The 22,134-nt window shown below is 44.8% G+C and overlaps 1 pseudogene; it reads left to right on the top strand.

Annotated features, from left to right (window-relative positions):
- Window positions 1-22,134, top strand: part of LOC139578863 (carnitine O-palmitoyltransferase 1, liver isoform-like) — a 64,989-nt pseudogene that overhangs the window by 19,027 nt on the left and 23,828 nt on the right.

Consider the following 22,134-nt stretch of genomic DNA (forward strand, 5'->3'; position numbering starts at 1 on the left):
AGGATGAATCCTTCATTCCGAGAAAAGAAATCAACATTTATTTTAGATACCAGCTTCAGATTGATTTGATTTTGTTGCGTGTAATGAAGGTGTCAGGGGAAATGTATCGGAGTAAAGTATACTTTTATGTAGTAAAGTAAAAGTAAAAGTCAACGGAAATAGAAATAGTAAAGTACAGATACCCCAAAACATTACTTAAGTACAGTAACAAAGTATTGAGTTATTGCACACACGTACTTCAGAGTAGGCGTTCCCTAATGGAAATATGCAGATGATGCTAGAATGCGGCAATAGGTTATCGCTAGCTCGTGCTTGACTCTGCCCATCTCCTTGTTTGTTCTGTGATTGTAGTTTTAGTAGATTAATTGACGTTCTTCTCTTTTAATGGATGTGATAGGAGAAAACTGAGGATGGCTCAACAACATTGTAGTTACTTCACAATACTAAGTGACAAAGTAAAAAGGAAGCCTGTACAGAATAAAAAATATTCCAAATCATGCATCCTGTTTGCAATAAGGCACTAAAATAATACTGCAAAAAATGTGTCAAAGGAATTACATTTTTGTCGAATACAAAGCATTATGTTTGGGGCAAACACAACACATTCACTGCCATTTCTCGCATAATTCATTTTACAGACACAAAAATATGTCGCCGTTTCGAACGAACAAATTATGTGTCAGTGTTTTATACAATTTTTGTGAAACTTCCTGTTTCCATCACAGCTGTCGGGATTTTTTTTATACAGTATGATTTTACTCGCATAAAAACTGTGGATGGATATGTGGTTACTGGGAGGCATATTCACCTTTTCAGCAGGAAAATAACCTAAAACACAAGGCGAAAAATATACACTGGAGCTGCTTACCAAGATGATATTGAATGTTCCTGAATGGCATAGTTACAGTTTTGACTTAAATCTGCTTGACAATGGTTGTCTAACAATGATCAACAACCAACCTGACAAAGTTTGAAGACTTGAAATGTCTGGTTGTCACATGAAAACTGGCAAAGATTGAACATCCATTTTATCTTAGTCATTGCAGCAATTTAATTTTAAATGCATTTTCCTGAATAGAATGGACTGAATCAGAGTGGAATGGGTGCAACATTGATACCTGGGGTGTATTCACTAGGAATCAGAGGCAAACCGAACGAAACAGGGAGGGATCTAGCTGAATTTTTCCAATAGAAACTGTTGTTACATGGTTTCCGTTGCAGAATGTTTTGCTAAGGGGCTATACGTTTTGCTATGGCATACAACTAATGAATATACCACAGTACACTGTTTTGAACCGAGGTGTGTGGTGTGTCTCTCTCACTTAGTTCCTGGAGTCAGTGCGTCTGTTGCTGAGTGGTCCAGGGTTCGAACGCATGACTGTGTTGTCGGCTCAGTTTGAGAACAGTCTGGGGAACAGGCTGCAGCGCTATCTCAAGCTCAAAGCTCTGTGGGCTACCAACTATGTGAGTAGACTCACTGCTGCACACATACTGATTGTTCACACACACACAGTTCGCTAAGGCTCATAGTTGTTGTATTGTAATTATTTCACTTCTAATCTCTCTCTCTCTCTGTCTCTCTGTGTGTCTGTCTCTCTGTGTGTCTGTCTGTCTGTCAGGTGAGTGACTGGTGGGAGGAGTACATCTACCTGAGAGGACGAGGCCCCATCATGTTCAACAACAACTACTATGTCATGGTACTGCTCTTCCCACGATACACTATAGATATACACTGGGTATACAAAACATTAAGAACACCTGCTCTTTTCATGACTGACCAGGTGAATCCAGGTGAAAGCTATGATCCCCTATTAATGTCACTTGTTAAATCCATTCAATCAGTGTAGATGAAGGGCAGGAGGCAGGGATTTTTGGGGCATCCCGAGTGGCGCAGTGGTCTAAGGTACTGCATGGCAGTGCTTGAGGCGTCACTACAGACCCGGGTACGATCCAGGGCTGTGTCGCAGCCGACCGTGACCGGGAGACCCATGAGGCGGTGCACAATTGGCCCAGGGTCGTCTGGGTTAGGGGAGGGTTTGGCCGGCCTGGATGTCCTTGTCCCATCATGCTCTAGCGACTCCTTGTGGCGGGCCGGGCGCATGCACGCTGACTTCGGCAGTCAGTTGTATGGTGTTTCCTCTGACCCATTGGTGCGGCTGGCTTCTGAGCGAGCAGCATGTCAAGAAGCAGTGCAGGTTGTGTTTCGGAGGATGCATGGTTCTCGACATTCGCCTCTCCCGAGTCTGTACGGGAGTTGCAGCGATGGGACAAGACTGTAACTACCAATTTAATATCACAAAATTGGGGAGAAAAAAGGGGTGAAAATAAAATATTTTTAACCCTTGAGACAAATGAGATGTGTATGTGTGACATTGAGGGTGATTGGGCAAGACAAAATACTCTGTCTCTCTCTCTCTGACTCGGTCTCTCTCTCTCTCTGACTCGGTCTCTCTCTCTCTCTGACTCGGTCTCTCTCTCTCTCTGACTCGGTCTCTCTCCCTCTGACTCGGCCTCTCTCCCTCTCTGACTCGGTGTCTGTCTGTTGGTCTGTCTCTCACACTCTTTCTATTTTTTTTCTCTTTCACCTCCATCTCTGACCCCTCCCCTCTTTTCCACTAGGACTTTCTGTATGTGACTCCCACGCCCATCCAGGCAGCGAGGGCCGGCAGCACCGTCACTGCTCTGCTGCTCTACCGACGCAAGGTCAACAGTGAGCAGCTCAAACCTGTGAGTACTGCTACTGCTACTAGTACACATATACAGTGGGTATAGAAAGTCACCAACCACTTTTTAAATGTTCACCTTTTTTTGCCTTGCAGCCTAAAATTTGAATTTATTTCCAAATCACAAATCAGGCTAATTGGCTTCCATCTGTGATCAATTGTAGTGACTCTGAATAGTTCAGAATGAAAACAGTTGTTTGTAGAGGACTCCACTGCTTAGTAGTGCAATTCAAAGCAAAGAATCCACTATGGGCGGAAAGGAGGCTACCAAGAAGCCAATGGTGACTTTGATGGAGATTCAGGCCTGTATGGCAAAGACTTGTCCATATGTGCATGTGACCACTATCACAAGCGCTCCACAAATCTGGCCTCCATGGGAGGGTGGCAAGAAACAAAACACATCAAGTCTTGTTTGAGCTTTGCCAAAAAGCTCATTTGTAGATTCTGAGGCCAAGTGGCAAACGGTGCTGTGGTCAGATGAGACCAAAATGTAACTTTTTAGTCTGAATGTTAAATGATATGTCTGGCGAAAACCCAATACATCTTTTCACCCAAATAACACCATCCCTACAGTAAAGCACGGCGGTGGCAGCATCCTGTTGTGGCTGTGTTTCTCTTCAGTAGGGACTGGAGCACTTGTCAGGATAGAAGGGAAAATGGACAGTACAAAATAAAAACAGATTCTTGAGGAGAACCTACAGCCCTCTCCCAGGAAGTTGAAAATGGGACCCTGGTTCACGGTTCAACATGAAAATGACCCAAAGCACACCGCCAAAGCAACCATACAGTGGTTGAAGGACAAGAAGGTGAATGTCCTTGAGTGGCCAAGTCAGAGCCCCGACCTAAATCCCATCGAGATTCTGTGGAATTATTTGAAGAATGCAGTCCATGAGCGGCCATGCAATTTGACTGAGCTTGAACAATTCTGCAAGGAAGAATAGGCAAATATTGAACAGTCTAGGTGTGCAACGTTAGTAGAGATATATTCAAAGAGACTCATGGCTGTAATTCAAGGAAAAGGTGGTTCCACCAAGTATTAACTCAGGGAGGTGTTCACTTATCCAAATAGGGTATTTTACTGTTTTACTTTTGATTAATTTTCATAGTAAAAAATAAATAAATTCACTTGGATATTGTGGGTTACTGTGTGTAAGTAAAGCCTGAAAATATTGGATTTTATGTGTTTTCATTTCAGTCTGTAAGGCAACAAAAGGTGAACATTTTGAAAGGGGGTGGTGACTTTCTATACCCACTGTACATTGCACTACACCACCAGCAGTGCAGAACTATACCCTTTTCTAACTACTAAGGCAATCTGTACTGAGCTGACCTCGTTATGCACGTTATTATTCAATTAACATTTATAATGTTAACGATTCAAGGAACACATTGGAATAGGGAATAGGGTGCCATTTGGGATTCATACTGTTACTGTATGTATCACATTCATATTGGGCGTCCATCCTGGGTGAGTCAGTGGGGTAAAGGTCACAGAGAATATAGGCCAGTGGAGAGGGTTATGTTTTTATTTATTTCACCTTTATTTAACCAGGTATGCTAGTTGAGAACAAGTTCTCATTTACAACTGCGACCTGGCCAAGATAAAGCAAAGCAGTGCGACAGAAACAACAACACAGAGTTACATGGAATAAACAAGCGTACAGTCAATAACACAATAGAAAAATAAGAAAGTCTGTATAAAGTGTGTGCAAATGGCATGAGGAGGTATGGCAATAAATAGGCCATAGTAGCAAATTAATTACAATTTAGCAGATCAACACTGGCGTGATAGATGAGCAGATGATGATGAGCAGATGATGGTGTGTAAGTAGTGATACTGGTGTGCAAAAGAGCAGCAAAGTAAATAAAAACAATATGGGGATGAGGTAGGTAGATTAGGTGGGCTATTTACAGATGGACTATGTACAGCTGCAGCGATCGGTTAGCTGCTCAGATAGCTGATGTTTAATGTTAGTGAGGGAAATGTAAGTCTCCATGTAAAAGAGAGAGCTCCCCATTCCAGGTGTGGTTACTTTCAGCCTGTGGCTGGTCAAACCAGATTCTGTCTAACTGTCATTTACAGCACTGTGTCAGTTTGTAGATGTGGGTGGGTGTTGTCAGAGAGGAGGAAAATCTGTCTCTCACCAGCAGGTGGCGCTTTTTCATTGTTTCGCCCACCAAGTAAGGATTTTTTGTATGGAGGTCAATAAGAGTGTCGAATTTGGTCAACGAAAAAATCTATGGCATATTTGCTACATGAGGTTTATTAGATCTAATAGAGGTTTGTACACATAGGTGTATATACACACTGCAAATACAGTTCTCTGCATTTTCACCACCTGGATATCCCCCTAAATATGACAGTGTAGTGTTTTGCATGGCCTGATGTATGGCTACTAGAAGGCCTGAGACGGCTGTAGATGTGCAGACTTTGACTTGAGACATCAGACAAGGATAGCACTGCAGGATAACAGACATGGGTTCAAATATTATTTGAAATATTTAAAATACTTTGACCGTTCACTCTAGCCAGCCTGGAGTGCCAGGTGGGCAGGGTTTTTGTATTGGTCCAAAGAGCCAAGCTCGCTCAATCAAGCAGAACTGAAGTATTTGAAATTATTTCTAATAGTATTTGAACTCAGGTCTGCAGGATACCACAAGTAGAGCTTCCATTGGTTACCTCAAAGACTACAAGAGTCTTAAGTGTTCTGACCACAACTTGAACAAAGTGGTGGAAAGGAAGAGTGTAGACGGAGAGATGGAGAAGTCACGAAGAGGAAGAGAAGATGAGAAGGGTCTAAACATTTAAGGAAGAGCAAGCAAAAGGGAAGTAGAGAACGAGAGGGGGAATGGAGAGATGGAAAAGAGAAATGGAGAGTGTTGGTTGAGAATGCATGGAGGGAAGGGAACTGAACTGAGGGAGAGGAACAAGTGAGGCTAAAGGTGAGATGAAGTGAAAGAGGAGAGGAGGAACAGCTGTTAAAGGAATATATTAGAAAGAAGATGATACAGTAGATGCTGGGGGGGGAAGGAATAAAGATGAGTAAGACGATAAGGAGAATTCATAAAACGATGTGTACCATTTGCTGTGTGTGTGTGTGTGTTATGATAGATAAAACAACTAAAGCACTATCACTTACTTCTCGGGTCTAACCCTGCTATACCTGGCCACTACTGCTCTCATTACACAAACAACCATTATCCTAGGATAAAGGGCAATTAAACTGTATGTAGTTAATGGGCTGTGTATACCAACAGAGATTTTCCGGGCTTTGATTGTGGTAAGTAGGACAAATAATCATGAGTAGGACTCTCTCTCTCTCTCACACACACACACTCACACACATGACACACACACACACGCACTAAGAAATAATCATCATGAGTAGGACTCTCTCTCAAACACACTTAAACACGACACAAACGACACACACATAAAACGACTCTGTTCATTGTAACAATTATTGGTACACCGTCTGTTTCTGTAGAACTTTACACATGGAGTAAAAACTCACATTCTCTCCTGATAATGTGGGTGTGGTTACCAGCACACCCTTCCTCTCGCCATTGTCTTTGTATCTCTAGCCAGTCCTCAGCTCGTGGTGGTGACTGCTAATAGGGTTCAGCTGTTGAGCAAGAAACAGTTACAACCACATGGTTGAATTAGTCTGATCATGGGATGTTTTATCCTAGTATGTCCCATGGGATCACTTTCACACTACTGTTAAGTATTCTACAGTGTTCATTATCTCTATGCGCACTGTTCTGCAGTGAGTGGGTTGCAGAAGGCGAACATGTTCCCATATGTTCTCAATGAGAGATCAATTGATCTAGTTCTCCCTCTTGTCCCCCTTCTCTCTCTCTTGTCCCCCCCTCTTTCTCACTCTTTCTTTCTCTCTCTCTTTCTTTAATTTTCTCTTGCTCTCTTGCTCTCTTGCTCTCTCTCTCTTTCTCTCTTTCTCCTTTTCTCTTTCTCCTCTCTCTCTCTTTTACTCTTTTCTCTTTTTATCTTCCTCTCTTTCTCTTTCTTTCAGTCTATCTTCTTTTTCTTTTTCTCTCTTTCTCTTTCTTTCTCTTTCACTCTTTTTTTCTCTATCTCTTTCTCTCTCTTGCTCTCTTTCTCTCTCTTTGACTCTTTCTCTCTCTCTTTCTTTGTATTTTTCTCTCTTTCTTTCTCTTTCTCCTTTTCTCTCTCTTTTTCTCTCTTTTTCTCCTTCACTCTTCCACTTTCTCTTTCTTTCTTTTTTATCTTATCTTTCTTATTTTTCTCAATTCAATTCAATTCAATTCAAGGGGCTTTATTGGCATGGGAAACATGTGTTAACATTGCCAAAGCAAGTGAGGTAGATATTATACAAAAGTGAAATAAACAATACAAATTAACAGTAAACATTACACATACAGAAGTTTCAAAACAATAAAGACATTACAAATTTCTCTCTTTCTCTCTTTTTCTCCCTTTCTCTTACTCTCTCTTACTCTTTCTTTTTCTCTCTCTCTTTCATTTTCTCTTTCTCTCTTTTTCTCCCTTTCTCTTTCTCTTACTCTCTCTTACTCTTTCTTTTTCTCCTTTTCTCTTCCTCACTCTCTCATTGTCTTTCTTTCAGTCTTTATCTTCTTTTTCTCTTGCTCTTTCACTCTTGCTCTTTCACTCTTGCTCTTTCACTCTTGCTCTTTCTCACTCTTTCTTTCTCTTTTGTTCTCTTTCACTCTTTTTTCTCTCTTTCTCTTTTTCTCTCTTTCTCTTTTAAATTCAAATTCAAATTCAAGCTGCTTTATTGGCATGAAAAACATTGTGTCAATATTGCCAACATACTTCCTCTTTCTTTCTTTCTTTCTTTCTTTCTTTATCTTCTCTTTCTCTCTCTTTCTTCTCTTTCTTTTTATTTTTCTCTATCACTCTCTCTATCACTCTCTCTTTCACTCTGTCACTCTTTCTTTCTTTCTCCCTCTCTCTTTCTCCTTTCTCTCTCTCTTTCTTTCTCCTTCTTTCTCTCTCTCTTTCTCTCTTTTTCTCTCACGCGTTCTCTCTCTCGCTCTCACTCTCTCTCTCTGGCTCTCTCTCGCTCTCTCTCTTTCTCTTTCTTTCATTCTCTCTATTTCTTTCATTCTCTCTCGCTCTCTATCACTCTGTCACTCTGTCATTCTCTTTCTCTTCCCCTCGCTCGCTCGCTATCTCTTTCGCTCTTTGTCTCTCGCTCTCTTTCTTTCCTTTTCTCTCTCACTCTCTTTCTCTCTCGCTCTCTCTTCCTCTCTCTCTTCTCTTTTTCTCTCTCATTCTCTCACTCTCTCTTTTTCTTTCCTTTTCTCTTTCTCTCTTCCATTTTCTCTCTCATTCTCTCGCTCTCTTTCTCTCTCGCTCTTTCTCTCACTCTATCTCTCTTTCTCTCTCGCTCTCTATCGCTCTCTATCTCTCTCGCTCTCTCTCGCTCTCTATCTCTCTTTCTCTCTAGCTCTCTTTCTCTCACTCTCTCTCTCTTTCTTTCTCTTTTCTCTTTCTTTCTCTTTTCTCTCTTTCTTTCTCTTTCTCTCTCGCTCTCTCTTTCTCTTTCTCTCGCTCTCTCTTTCTCTTTCTCTCGCTCTCTCTTTATCTTTCTCTCTCGCTCTCTCTTTCTCTCTCTCTCTTTTTCTCTCCTCTCTCATTCTCTCACTCTCTCCTTTTCTCTCTCGCTCTCTCGCTCTTTCTCTCTCTCTCTCAATCTCTCAATCCATCGCTCCCTCGCTCTCTCTCTTTCTCGCCCTCTCTCGCTCTCTCGCTCTCACTCTCTTTCTCTTTTCTTTCTTCTCTCTCTCTCTCTCTTGCTCTCTTTCGCTCTCGCTCTTTCTCTTTCTCTTTCGCTCTCTCTCTCTCACTCTCTTTCTCTCTCGCTCTCTTTCTCTCACTCTCTCTTTATTTCTCTTTTCTCTTTCTCTTTCTCCCTCACTCTCTCTCGCTCTCTTTCGCTCTCTCGCTCTCTTTCTCTTTCGCTCTCTCTCTCACTCTCTCACTCTCTTACTCTCTCGCTCGCTCTCTTTCTTTCCTTTTCTCTTTCTCTCTCTCTCTCTCTTTCACTCTTTCTCTCTCTCTCTTTCTCTTTTTCTCCCTCGTTCTCTCTCTTCTCTCTCTTTCGCTCTTTCTCTCGCTCTTTCTCTCGCTCTTTCTCTCGCTCTTTCTCTCGCTCTCTCGCTCTCTCTCGCTCGCTCTTGCTCTCACTCTCTCTTTCACTCTCACTCTCTCTTTCACTCTCACTCTCTCTTTCACTCTCTCTCTCTCTCTTTCTCTTTCGCTCTCTCTCTCACTCTCTCGCTCTCTTTCTTTCCTTTTCTCTTTCTCTCTCTCTCTTTTTCACTCTTTCTCTTTCTCCCTTTCTCTTTCTCTTTTTTTCTCTCTCTCTTTCTCTTTTTCTCTTTCTCTCTTTCTCTCTCTCTCTTTCTCTTTTTCTCTCTCTCTTTCTCTTTTTCTCTCTCTCTCTTTCTCTTTTTCTCTCTCTCTCTTTCTCTTTTTCTCTCTCTCTTTCTCTTTTTCTCTCTCTTCTCTCTCTTTCTCTTTTTCTCTCTCTTCTCTCTCTTTCCTTTTCTCTCTCGCTCTTTCTCTCGCTCTTTCTCTCGCTCTTTCTCTCGCTCTTTCTCTCGCTCTTTCTCTCGCTCTCACTCTCTCTTTCACTCTCACTCTCTCTCTCACTCTCTCTTTCACTCTCTCTCTCTCACTCACTCTCTCTTTCACTCTCTCTCTCTCACTCACTCTCTCTTTCACTCTCTCTCTCTCACTCTCTTTCTCTCTCTCTCTTTTTCTCTCTAACTCTCTTTCCTTTTCTCTCTTGCTCTCACTCTCTCTTGCTCTCTTTCACTCTCTCTCGCTCTTTCTCTTTCTCGCTGTTTCTCTTTCGCTCTCTCTCACTCTCTCGCTCTCTTTCTCTCACTCTCTCTTTCTTTCTCTTTTCTCTCTCTCTTTCTCCCTCACTCTCTCTCGCTCTCTTTCTCTCTTTCGCTCTCTCTCTCACTCTTCCTCTCTCGCTCCCTTTCTTTCCTTTTCTCTTTATCTCTCTTTCACTCTCTCGTTCTCTCTCCTCTCTCGTTCTCTCACTCTCTCTTTCCATTTCTCTCTCGCTCTTTCTCTCGCTCTTTCTCTCGCTCTTTCTCTCTCTCTTTCTCTCGCTCTTTCACTCTCTCTCTCACTCTCTCTTTCCTTTTCTCTCTCGCTCTCACTCTCTTTCTCTTTTCTCTTCTCTCTCTTTCTCTTTCTCTTGCTCTCTTTCGCTCTCTCTCGCTCTTTCTCTCTCTTTCTCTTTCGCTCTCTCTCACTCTCTCACTCTCTTTCTCTCTCGCTCTTTCTTTCTTTCCTTTTCTCTTTCTCTCTCTCTTTCTCTTTCTCTTTCTCTCTCTCTCACTCTTTCTCTCTCTCTCTCACTCTCTTTCTGTCTTTCTCTCTCTCTTTCTCTTTTTCTCTCTCACTCTCTTTCTTTCTCTTTTTCTCTCTCACTCTCTTTCTTTCTCTTTTTCTCTCTCACTCTCTTTCTTTCTCTTTTTCTCTCTCACTCTCTTTCTTTCTCTTTTTCTCTCTCACTCTCTTTCTTTCTCTTTTTCTCTCTCACTCTCTTTCTTTCTCTCTCTCTTCTCTCACTCTCTCTTTCCTTTTCTCTCTCTCTCACTCTCTCTCTCTCTTTTTCTCTCACTCTCGCTCTTTTTCTCTTGCTCTCTTGCTCTCTTTCTCTCTCTCTCTCTTTCTCTATCTTTCTCTTTTCTCTCTCGCTCTTTCTCGCTCTCGCTCGCTCTCTCTCGCTCTCGCTCGCTCTCTCTCGCTCTCTCGCTCTCTCGCTCTTTCGCTCTCTCTCGCTCTCTCTCGCTCTCTCTCGCTCTCTCTCGCTCTTTCTCTCTCTCTCGCTCTCTCTCTCTCTCTCTCTCGCTCTCGCTCGCTCTCTTTCTCTCTTGGTCTCTTTCTCTTGCTCTCTTTCTCTCTCTTTTTCTTTCGCTCTCTCTTGCTCTCTCGCTCTCTTTCTCTCTCGTTTTCTTTCCTTTTCTCTTTCTCTCTCTCTCTTTTTCACTCACTCTCACTCTTTCTCTTTCTTCTCTCTCTCTCTCTCTCTCTCGCAGTGCATGCTGGGTGTTTTTGGAGTTTGAGTGTTTGGTGTGGAAGGCTCTATCCTAACTAACTTTCTTGATTCTTTTCTTTACATGTTATTTTCTATGATGGAAGGTTAATGCAATATTTGTTTTAGCGGTATCCACAGTTTTTTCAAAGTTAGGGTGGAAGAGGACAGAGTAACTTTCCTGGGGTTTGGAAGGTGTGGTGTGCTCGATGGCTTCTCAGCCTAGCGCGGAGGAGACGCTGTCGATACGGCATGGATTCAGGTGTGTTCCTGAGAACGGAGTTAAGGTGGAGGTTCTGCTCGCGGTCAGTGAACAGGTAGGAGCTGAATTTATACATTCTGCTTCTAGAATGAACAAAGCTGTGGTTGTGTTCATGAAAAGAGCTAATTTGGTTGGTAGGCTAATTGCTAGCGGGATATTTGTAAGGGATGCGTTGGTGTCAATTTCACCTCTCTCTACCCCTTCAACAAGAATGGTAGTGGCAAATTTGCCTCCGTTTATTACGGATGATCAAATCAGGAAAGAGCTGAGTTGTTTTGGTAAGTTTGTTAGCGGTTTTCGTGTACTGTCAGCAGGCTTTCAGGCAGATGCCGTTAAGCACGTTGTTTCGTTCCGGAGGCAATGAGCAACAGCTAAATGTGCACTTTAAAGTGAGGCATGGGGAGGGGCTCTATGCAGGGTTTGCCAGCACAGATAGGGATTTGGGGCATAAGAGCTTTGCGTGCCCACATAAAGGCCGTAGACAAGGTGAGGGTACAAGCGCCAGTGGGGGAAATCGAGGTCAAAGTGCAGGGGGTAAGGAGATGCAGACAGCAGAGGCTGGGCCTAATCAGGCTAGAGATGGTGGTATAGCGGAGGCTGGGTCTAGTCAGGATAGAGATGGTGGGGTAGCTGAGGCTGGGCATAGTTATGCTATGGAGGGTGGTGTAGATGATGCTGGGCCTAGTCATGCTATGGAGGGTGGTGTAGATGATACTGGGTCTAGTCAGGTTATTCTAGTGGATGAGGAGAGTATAGTGGGGAAGTGTAAGAGATTAGGGGGGAGGAGGAGGGTGTCAAGCGGAAAAGGAAAAAGGGTGTGGACAAAGGCACCATGGAAATGTTGCTGTGGGTGAGGCCCTAACCAGAGAGAAAGGGCAGGTGGTCAGGGTGGGAGATAGAGATGAGGAGGAAAGTGAGTCTGAGGAAGAGGATGGGCCCGGAGCTGACAGCCAGTCAAGCAGAGGGGTCTAAGTACACGTTGAGAGAATTGACAAGGTTCCTGAATGAGACTAAGGGGAAAAAAGTTCATCTTGAGGCTTTTTTTTCTGATCCTAGAAAGTTTGTAAGATAAGTACAACATGCTATGAGAAATGAGGGGCATGGTGTCCTCTCACCCAAGAAACGGTTTAGGTTGAGGAAGTGGGTCACAACAGTGCGTAAAGGTTTACCTTCAGACACTGTTTAAATGTTTAATTTCTTTCTGACACTGGGGATTTTTGAGCTTTGCTATTGGTCTATTTCTCTGCTGGCTTTTCTCCCACTTCTTATGGAGACTCTTCGGGTAGGCTCGCTCAATATAAATGGCGCCAGAGATGCGGGAAAGAGGAGTGTGTTGGGTGAATATGTAAAAAAAAAAAAGTACAGGTGTTGTTTCTGCAGGAGACGCATAGTGATGTGGTGAATGAAGTCGATTGGGGGCTCTGGTGGAAAGGGGCAAGTGTGTTGAGCCATGGGACAAATCTTAGTGCAGGGGTGGCAGTCCTTTTTGCACCGGGTCTGTCTGTAAAAATTTGCTCCTCAAAGGAGGTGTGTAAGGGTTGGCTTTTTGTTGTTAAAGCAGAAATTAACAACATGGGTTTTGTCTTTATAAATGTGTATGCGCCTAACACAGGGAGAGAAAGAGGGGTTCTATTTGGGAGTCTTAGACAGGAACTCTCACAGGTAGCGCCTGAGGAGACGCTGGTGGTCGGAGGGGACTGGAACTGTACAATGGATTTTACAAAAGACAGAAATGGGGAAGAGCCTCATTCAGTGTCAGTGGGAGTGTTAAGGGACATCATTAAACTTCTTTGGGCTGCAAGCCCGAAGCCGGGCACAATATGACAACAGCCACTTCAAGTGCAGGGTGCGAAATTCAAAATATATTTTTTTGAAATATTTAACTTTCACACATTAACAAGTCCAATACAGCAAATGAAAGATAAACATCTTGTGAATCCAGCCAACGTGTCCGATTTTTTAAATGTTTTACAGCGAAAACACCACGTATATTTATGTTAGCTCACCACCAAATACAAAAAAGGACAGACATTTTTCACAGCACAGGTAGCATGCACAAAACCAACCTAACTAACCAAGAACCAACCAAGAAACAACTTCATCAGATGACAGTCTTATAACATGTTATACAATAAATCTATGTTTTGTTCGAAAAATCTGCATATTTGAGGTATAAATCAGTTTTACATTGCAGCTACCTGTTAAGGCTGTCAATGTCGTTCTCCTCCTCAGACGAGGAGGAGCATGGATCAGACCAAGATGCGGAGAGGTAAGTGTTCATGATTTAATGAAACAACAAGAAAACACTTAAACCTACAAAATAACAAACGTGACTAACCTTAAACAGTCCTGTGTGGTCCAAACACTGACACAGGAAACAAACACCCACAAAACACAGGTGAAACCCAGGCTGCCTAAGTATGACTCTCAATCAGGGACAACGATTGACAGCTGTCTCTGATTGAGAATCATACCAGGCCGAACACAAACTCCCAACATAGAAATACAAACATAGACAAACCCACCCAACTCACGCCCTGACCAACTAAAATGAATACAAAACAAAGGAAAACAGGTCAGGAACGTGACAGAACCCCCCCCTTAAGGTGCGAACTCCGGGCGCACCAGCACAAAGTCTAGGGGAGGGTCTGGGTGGGCGTCTGTCCACGGTGGCGGCTCTGGCGCTGGTCGTGGTCCCCACCCCACCATAGTCAACCCCCGCTTCCGTGGCCTCCTCAAAATGTCCACCCTCCATGTCAATCCCCCTATACTAAAGAGCAGTAGCAGACTGAGGGGTAGCACCTGACTGAGGGGCAGCACCGGACTGAGGGGCGGATCCTGGCTGGCTGGCTCTGGCGGATCCTGGCTGGCGGAAGGCTCTGGAGGATCCTGGCTGGCGGAAGGCTCTGGAGGATCCTGGCTGGCGGAAGGCTCTGGCGGATCCTGGCTGGCGGAAGGCTCTGGCGGATCCTGGCTGGCGGAAGGCTCTGGAGGATCCTGGCTGGCGGAAGGCTCTGGAGGATCCTGGCTGGCGGAAGGCTCTGGCGGATCCTGGCTGGACGGCTCTGGCTGGTCCTGGCTGGACGGCTCTGGACGCTCATGACTGGCTGACGGCTCCCGCAGATCCTGTCTGGTTGGCAGCTCTGGCAGATCCTGTCTGGTTGGCGTCTCTGGCAGATCCTGTCTGGTTGGCGGCTCTGGCAGATCCTGTCTGGTTGGCGGCCCTGGCAGATCCTGACTGACGACTGGCTCTAACGGCTCGGGACAGACGGATGGCTCAGACGGCGCTGGGGAGACGGATGGCTCAGACGGCGCTGGGGAGACGGATGGCTCAGACGGCGCTGGGGAGACGGATGGCTCAGATGGCGCTTGGCAGACGGGCGGTTCAGGCGCCGCTGGGCAGACGGGCAGTTCAGGCGCCGCTGGGCAGACGGGCAGTTCAGGCGCCGCTGGGCAGACGGGCAGTTCAGGCACCGCTGGGCAGACGGGCAGTTCAGGCACCGCTGGGCAGACGGGCAGTTCAGGCACCGCTGGGCAGACGGGCAGTTCAGGCACCGCTGGGCAGACGGGCCGTTCAGGCACCGCTGGGCAGACGGCAGACTCTGGCCGGCTGAGACGCACTATAGGCCTGGTGCGTGGTACCGGAACTGGAGGCACTGGGCTGGAGACACGCACCATAGGGAGAGTGCGTGGAGGAGGAACAGGGCTCTGGAGATGCACTGGAAGCCTGGTGCGTGGTGTCGGCACTGATGGTACTGGGCTGGGGTGGGAAGGTGGCGCCGGATATACCGGACCGTGAAGGAGGACACGCGCTCTTGAGCACCGAGCCTCTCCAACCTTACCAGGTTGAATGGTCCCCGTAGCCCTGCCAGTGCGGCGAGGTGGAATAGCCCGCACTGGGCTATGCAGGCGAACCGGGGACACCCCCTATAAGGCTGGTGCCATGTACGCTGGCCCGAGGAGACGTACTGGAGGCCAGATACGTTGGGCCGGCTTCATGGCATCCGGCTCGATGCCCAACCTAGCCCTCCCAGTGCGGCAAGGTGGAATAGCCCGCACTGGGCTAAGCACGCGTACTGGGGACACCGTGCGCTTTACCGCATAACACGGTGTCTGACCAGTACGACGCCCTCTCACTCCACGGCAAGCCCGGGGAGTTGGCTCAGGTATCCAACCCGGCTTCGCCACACTCCCCTTTACCCCCCCCCCAAGAAATTTTTGGGTGAGCCTCTCGGGCTTCCAGCCGCTCTTACGTGCTTTTGCCTCATAGAACCTCCTCTCCGCTTTCGCTGCCTCCAGCTCCGCTTTGGGACGGCGATATTCCCCTGGCTGAGTCCAGGGTCCTTTGCCGTCCAGGATCTCCTCCCAAGTCCATTCCTCTTTTCCCCATTGCTGTTGTTCTTGCCTTCCTTCCTCAATCCGCTTGGTCCTGTTGTGGTGGGTGTTTCTGTTAAGGCTGTCAATGTCGTTCTCCTCCTCAGACGAGGAGGAGCATGGATCAGACCAAGATGCGGAGAGTTAAGTGTTCATGATTTAATGAAACAACAAGAAAACACTTAAACCTACAAAATAACAAACGTGACTAACCTTAAACAGTCCTGTGTGGTCCAAACACTGACACAGGAAACAAACACCCACAAAACACAGGTGAAACCCAGGCTGCCTAAGTATGACTCTCAATCAGGGACAACGATTGACAGCTGTCTCTGATTGAGAATCATACCAGGCCGAACACAAACTCCCAACATAGAAATACAAACATAGACAAACCCACCCAACTCACGCCCTGACCAACTAAAATGAATACAAAACAAAGGAAAACAGGTCAGGAACGTGACACTACCATCACAGCTACCGTCACAAATAGCACCGAAGCAGCCAGAGTAATTACAGACACCAACGTGAAATACCTAAATACTCATCATAAAACATTTCTGAAAAATACATGGTGTACAGCAAATGAAAGACAAGCATCTTGTGATTCCAGCCAATATTTCCGATTTCTTAAGTGTTTAGAGCGAAAACACAATATAGCATTATATTAGCTTACCACAATAGCCAGAAACACAAGCCATTTACCAGCAGCAAAAGTTAGCGATCGTAACAAACCAGCAAAAGATATATAATTTTTGACTAACCTTGATAAGCTTCATCAGATGACAGTCCTATAACATCAGGTTATACATACACTTATGTTTTGTTCGAAAATGTGCATATTTAGAGCTGAAATCAGTGGTTATACATTGTGCTAACGTAGCATCTTTTTCCCAGAATGTGCGGATATTTTTATGACACTCAACTATTCTGACCAAATAACTATTCATAAACGTTACTAAAAAATACATGTTGTATAGGAAATGATAGATACACTAGTTCTTAATGCAATCGCCGTGTTAGAATTCTAAAAATAACTTCATTACGACATCCAGCTTAGTTATAGCGAGAGAGTGCCCAAAATCTGGGCGCAAACTACTAGTACACATGTTCGACAGATATATGAAATAGCATCATAAAATGGGTCCTACTTTTGATGATCTTCCATCAGAATGTTGTACAAGGGGTCCTTTGTCGGGAACAATCGTTGTTTGGTTTTAGAATGTCCTCTTCTCCAGTCAATTAGCACGGAAAGCTAGCAAAGTGGCGCGAAGCTCTCCTTCGTGAACAAACGCAGACAAAGCAACACGCCTAACGTCCCGAAAAAATTTCAATAATCTAATAAAACTATATTGAAAAAACATACTTTACGATGATATTGTCACATTTATCAAATAAAATCAAAGCCGGAGATATTAGTCGTCTATAACGACAGCTTTACAGAAGGCAATACCAGGTCCCTTCTCGCGCGTTCCAGAAAACAGGAAATTGGGGTTACGTCATGCCAAGAGCTTTTATTCGACCTCAGATCATGTTATACACTCCATTTCTTCTCTCACTGCCTGTTGACATCTAGTGGAAGGCGTATGAAGTGCATGTATACTAATAAATATCAAGCACATTTATAGGCAGGCCCTAGAACAGAGCATCGATTTCAGATTTTCCACTTCCTGTCAGGAAGTTTGCTGCCAAATGAGTTCTGTTTTACTCACAGATATAATTCAAACGGTTTTAGAAACTAGAGAGTGTTTTCTATCCAATAGTAATAATAATATGCATATTGTACGAGCAAGAATTGAGTACGAGGCCGTTTGAAATGGGCAACTTTTATCCAGGCTACTCAATACTGCCCCTGCAGCCCAAACAGGTTAATAACTAATGCATCTTTCATTTGCTGTCCAACCTGTATTTTTTAGTCAAGTTTACGATTATTTATTGATTAGATTAGGTGCTTTTCCAAGATGGCGCCGGCCAGAATGCATGACCTGTTGCCACTGATCACATTGTATAACCACGATTTGTGCTGCTAAATATGCACATTTTCGAACAAAACCTATATGCATTGTGTAATATGATGTTACAGGACTGTCATCTGATGAAGTATATCAAGGTTAGTCAAAAATTATATATATTTTGCTGTATTGTTACGATCGCTAACCTGTGCTGCTGGTAAATTGCTTGTGTTTCTGGCTATTGTGCTAAGCTAATATAATGCTATATTGTGTTTTCGCTGTAAAACACTTAAAAAATCTGACATTGGCTGGATTCACAAGATGTTGGGCTTTCATTTGCTGTACGCTGTGTATTTTTCAGAAATGTTTTAAGATGAGTAATTAGGTATTTGACGTTGGTCTCTGTAATTATTCTGGCAGCTTCGGCACTATTTCAGATTGCAGCTGCAATGTAGAACTGTGATTTATACCTGAAATATGCACATTTTTCTAAAAAAACATATGCTATACAATAAATATGTTATCAAACTGTCATCTTATGAAGTTGTTTCTTGGTTAGTGGCTATATATATCTTTATTTGGTCGAAATTGTGATAGCTACCCATGCAGGAAAAAAATGGTGGGAAAAAAAAGTTGTGTCTTTTGCTATCGTGGTTAGCTAATAGATTTACATATTGTGTCTTCCCTGTAAAACATTTTAAAAATCAGAAATGATGGCTGGATTCACAAGATGCGTATCTTTCATCTGGTGTCTTGGACTTGTGATTTAATGATATTTAGATGCTAGTATTTACTTGTGACGCTATGCTAGGATATGCTAGTCAGCTTTTTTACTGTGGGGGGTGCTCCCGGATCCGGGATGCGTAGCAAGTAGAAGTTAATAACCTCTTGACCCTACAGGGGGTGCTGTTTCAACTTGGACATTTATCGTTCCCAAATTAAACTGCCTCGTACTCAATTCTTGCTCGTACAATATGCATATTATTATTACTATTGGATAGAAAACAATCTCTAGTTTCTAAAACCGTTTGAATTATGTCTGTGGGTGAACCAGAACTCTTTCTGCAGCGAAATTCATGACAGGAACTGCGAAGGTCTGAAAACGAGGCTCTGTTCTCAGATCAGTTTAAAGCTCTGTATGTATCCTATGGGTCGACATGAACTGCACCCGCCTTCCCCTGGATGTCAGTAACCAATGAGAAGTGGAATGGAGTTTCTACGTAGTTCTCAGAGCTTATAAAAGGCCAAGGAACGAAAGGAGCTCTCTTTTCGACATTCGTCATTACGCAAAGCAAGACCTCAGGATGGCATTTTGAAACGCTCAGTTATCAGCCTTAGATATATCCGTCTGTAATTTAATTCGATATAGGTGTTAGAAACATCATAACGAAGTTATTTTAAACCGAGTTATATCAGTTTATACGAGTATATTGCTATTTTCGGAATTTCCTTAGTATTGCGTTTTGAGGATTTGGGCATGTTGTGGCCACATAGCTATTGTTAGCTGCTAATTCCGAAGTTGAAGACGACGTTTTACAACCAAGCAACGATTCTTTTGGACAAAGGACACCTTGCCCAAGATTCTGATGGAAGCTCGTCCAAAAGTAAGAGCTATTTATGATGTTATTCCGTATTTATGTGGAAAAATGTAAACGGATTTGTCCGCCATTATTGCGGCACTAGTCTGGCTGTAACGCACACTGTATGTCTAGTAACGTTAATTTGGGGGAACTAGAGCGGTGTATTAGTGAGATGGGAGGTAGAGATGGTGGGGCAAGGCAATGTAGGCCTCCAGGCTAATATAGCCGAATTACGTAGGGACCTGGGCAGTTTTTTCCAGGTTAAAGCAAAGGGAGCACTTGTAAGAGCTAGGTTCTCCATGCTCAAGGAGATGGATGCTCCCAGCTCCTTCTTCTTTGGTTTGGAAAGACAGAGCAGTGAAGCCAAGGGTATGCATTGTCTACGGCTGTCTGATGGGCGGGTGACCTCTGTGGTGGGGGAGATGCGGGAGCGGACTGTGGAGTTTTATACTGAATTGTATAGGGCAGAAGTGTGTGATCCTATGTGTGCTCAAGTCTTGATCGCAGGACTCCCTAAGCTCTCTCGGGCACAGAGGGATGAAATGGACATTCCTCTGTTGTCACATGAACTGGCAGAGGCCGTAACCCAGATGTCCCCCGGTCGTGCACCGGTGGTCGATGGACTCCCAGTGGAGTTTTACAAAAAATTCGGGGGAACAATTGGACAGGACTTCTTTTGCGTGTTGCGTGAATGCGTCGGGGTAGGAGAGTTGCAGATGAGCTGACGTCGGGCGGCTCTGACTCTCCTGCCCAAAAAAGGGGACTTGTGTGAACTTAAGAACTGGAGGCCTGTGGCATTACTCTGTGCTGGTGCAGGGATGGTCAAGATATGCTGGCACTAGAGACCAGTCTGAAGGTGTACGAGAGAGCTTCATCAGCCAAGGTAAACTGGGGTAAGAGCAAAGCTCTGTTATGTGGGGCATGGGGGGATAGGGCCCCTCTGCTTCCAGTGGGTTTGCAGTGGGGTTGTGAAGGGCTTAAAGTGTTGGGGGTGTACCTGGGCTCGGAGAGGTGGGTCAGGAAGAACTGGGAGGGGCTGTCACAGGCAGTGGTGTCAAGACTGGCCAGGTGGAGGTGGCTCCTGTTCCAAGTGTCATATAGAGGGAGGGTAACAACCTGGTGGCATCTTCCCTATGGCATAAACTGGCTGTCCTCAACCCCCCCGCCGGTCTGCTCGCAGACCTGCAACACAAGCTGGTGGACTTATTTTGGTCGGGCCATCACTGGCTGAAGGCAGCAGTGTTGTACATGACCGTCCACGAAGGAGGACAGGGCCTGGTGAAACTGGAGAGCAGGATGGCTGCTTTCCGGCTAAAGGCGTTGCAGAGACTGCTGTACCATACTGATGTTGGCTGGAGGGAACCAGCATGCACGCTACTGAGGAGAGCTGGCGGATTAGGGTTGGACCGGCAGCTGTTCCTCATGAAGCTGGAGAGGCTGAGTACAGCAGGTCTCTCAGATTTTTACTCTGCAATGCTGAGGGCCTGGCAGCTGCTAAGGTCCACACGGGAAGGGGGTGTGGAGCCTGGGCTGTGGGTGTGGGAGGAGCCTATCTTACACAACCCAGCCATCCCTTTGAGATCGGTTCAGTCGGCCACCCTGCAGAGGCAACTGATGGCAGCGGGTTTACAAAGGCTGGGTGACCTGAGACTGCTGGGAGAGGAGGGGTGGAAAACCCCGGAGGTCTTGGCGCAACAAACAGGAATAACGTCTCTTAGTCTGCTGGAGAGATTCCTGGAGGAGGTCCAGGAGGCACTGTCTGAGCCGGTAAGGGGGGTGTTTGAGAGGCCAAAGGGAGAGGGGCCACCAATGTTTCGTCCACTGCAGGTGACGGCAGAGACTGGAGACTGGCAAGGGGGTCTGGAGGACTTGTTAGATTTTAACACTCCGAGCCTGGGTGAGTTTGAGGGTGTGGGAGGTAAAAGCCCTCTACAACCTCTGCGTTAAGGTTAGGAACATTAGAAGCCTAACAGGAGTGAAGGCACATCAGGGGGTATGTGGGGTGGAGAGTATGGTGGGTTTTAGATGGAGGGGGCTCTACAAACCCCCAGTACCAAAGAGGTCAGGGGAACTCCAGTGGAGGGTTCTTCATGGAGCCCTGGCCACTAACAGCTGGTTGGCACGGGTTGAACCGGGAATCGGGCTGGGGTGTCCTTTCTGTCAAATGAAAGAAACTGTGATTCATGTGTTTTCTGTGTGCACCAGGTTAATGCCATTAATTAATGTCTCTGCTGGAATGTCTGTGTGAGAGGTTGGGGGTGGTTTTTGCTGTTGGGATGTTTATAATGGGATACAGGTATTCGAGTAAGGAGAAAGCCAAATGTGTTTTGTTGAATTTTCTCTTTGCTCAGGCAAAGTTAGCTATTTGGCTAACAAGGAGGAACAGGGTCAAAGGTGGTGGGATGATAGACCCTTTACTATTGTTTAATGGGATGGTCTCTGCGCGCCGTAGGGTTGAGTTTGAGTTCTATAAAATGATAAAATGTGTGGAGATGTTTGAGGAGATATGGTGTGTTGGGGGGCTGTCTGTATAGCTGGGGAAGATGTTTTGGATATACGGTTGTAGGAGAGGGTATTGTTTTGGGTATTGTGATGGTGGTTTGTATCATGTGGTAGATGGAAAGGTGAGTATGGTACATGTATGCAGTACAGGATATATTTTTTGGTTTTTATTTTTAAGGGGGGGTGAGTTTTAAATGAAATGAGAATGTTTCAGTAAAGAAAGACCAAAAGTCAAAAAGTCTCTCTTTCTCACTTTCTCTTTCGCTCTCTCTCTCACTCTTTCTCTTTTCTCTTTCTTCTCTTTTCTCTTTCTTCTTTCTCTCTCTCTCTCGCTCTCTTTCTCTCTTGCTCTCTTTCGCTCTCTCTCGCTCTTTCTCTCTTTCTTTCCTTTTCTCTCACTCTTTCACTCTCTCTCTTTCACTCTCTTTCTCTTTTAATCCATCTTTCTTTCTCATTCTCTTTCTCTCTCACTCTCTTTCAACCTTTCACAAAAGGTTAAGTCCTGAGATTACAGACTAGTACTAAAACACTTGAAGTAGGCATTCTAGAGTTAAGTCAACAAGTTACTATATCATTGTGTTTACTTGATAGCTACCTACACAAATAGCTAGCTAGAACAAAGTGTTAAGATTTTAAAAAGTAATTTAAAAGCAATACAAATAAAAGTTCCCTAGT

The sequence above is a fragment of the Salvelinus alpinus genome, chromosome 6 (genome assembly GCF_045679555.1).
Source record: "Salvelinus alpinus chromosome 6, SLU_Salpinus.1, whole genome shotgun sequence".
NCBI classification, from domain to species: domain Eukaryota; kingdom Metazoa; phylum Chordata; class Actinopteri; order Salmoniformes; family Salmonidae; genus Salvelinus; species Salvelinus alpinus.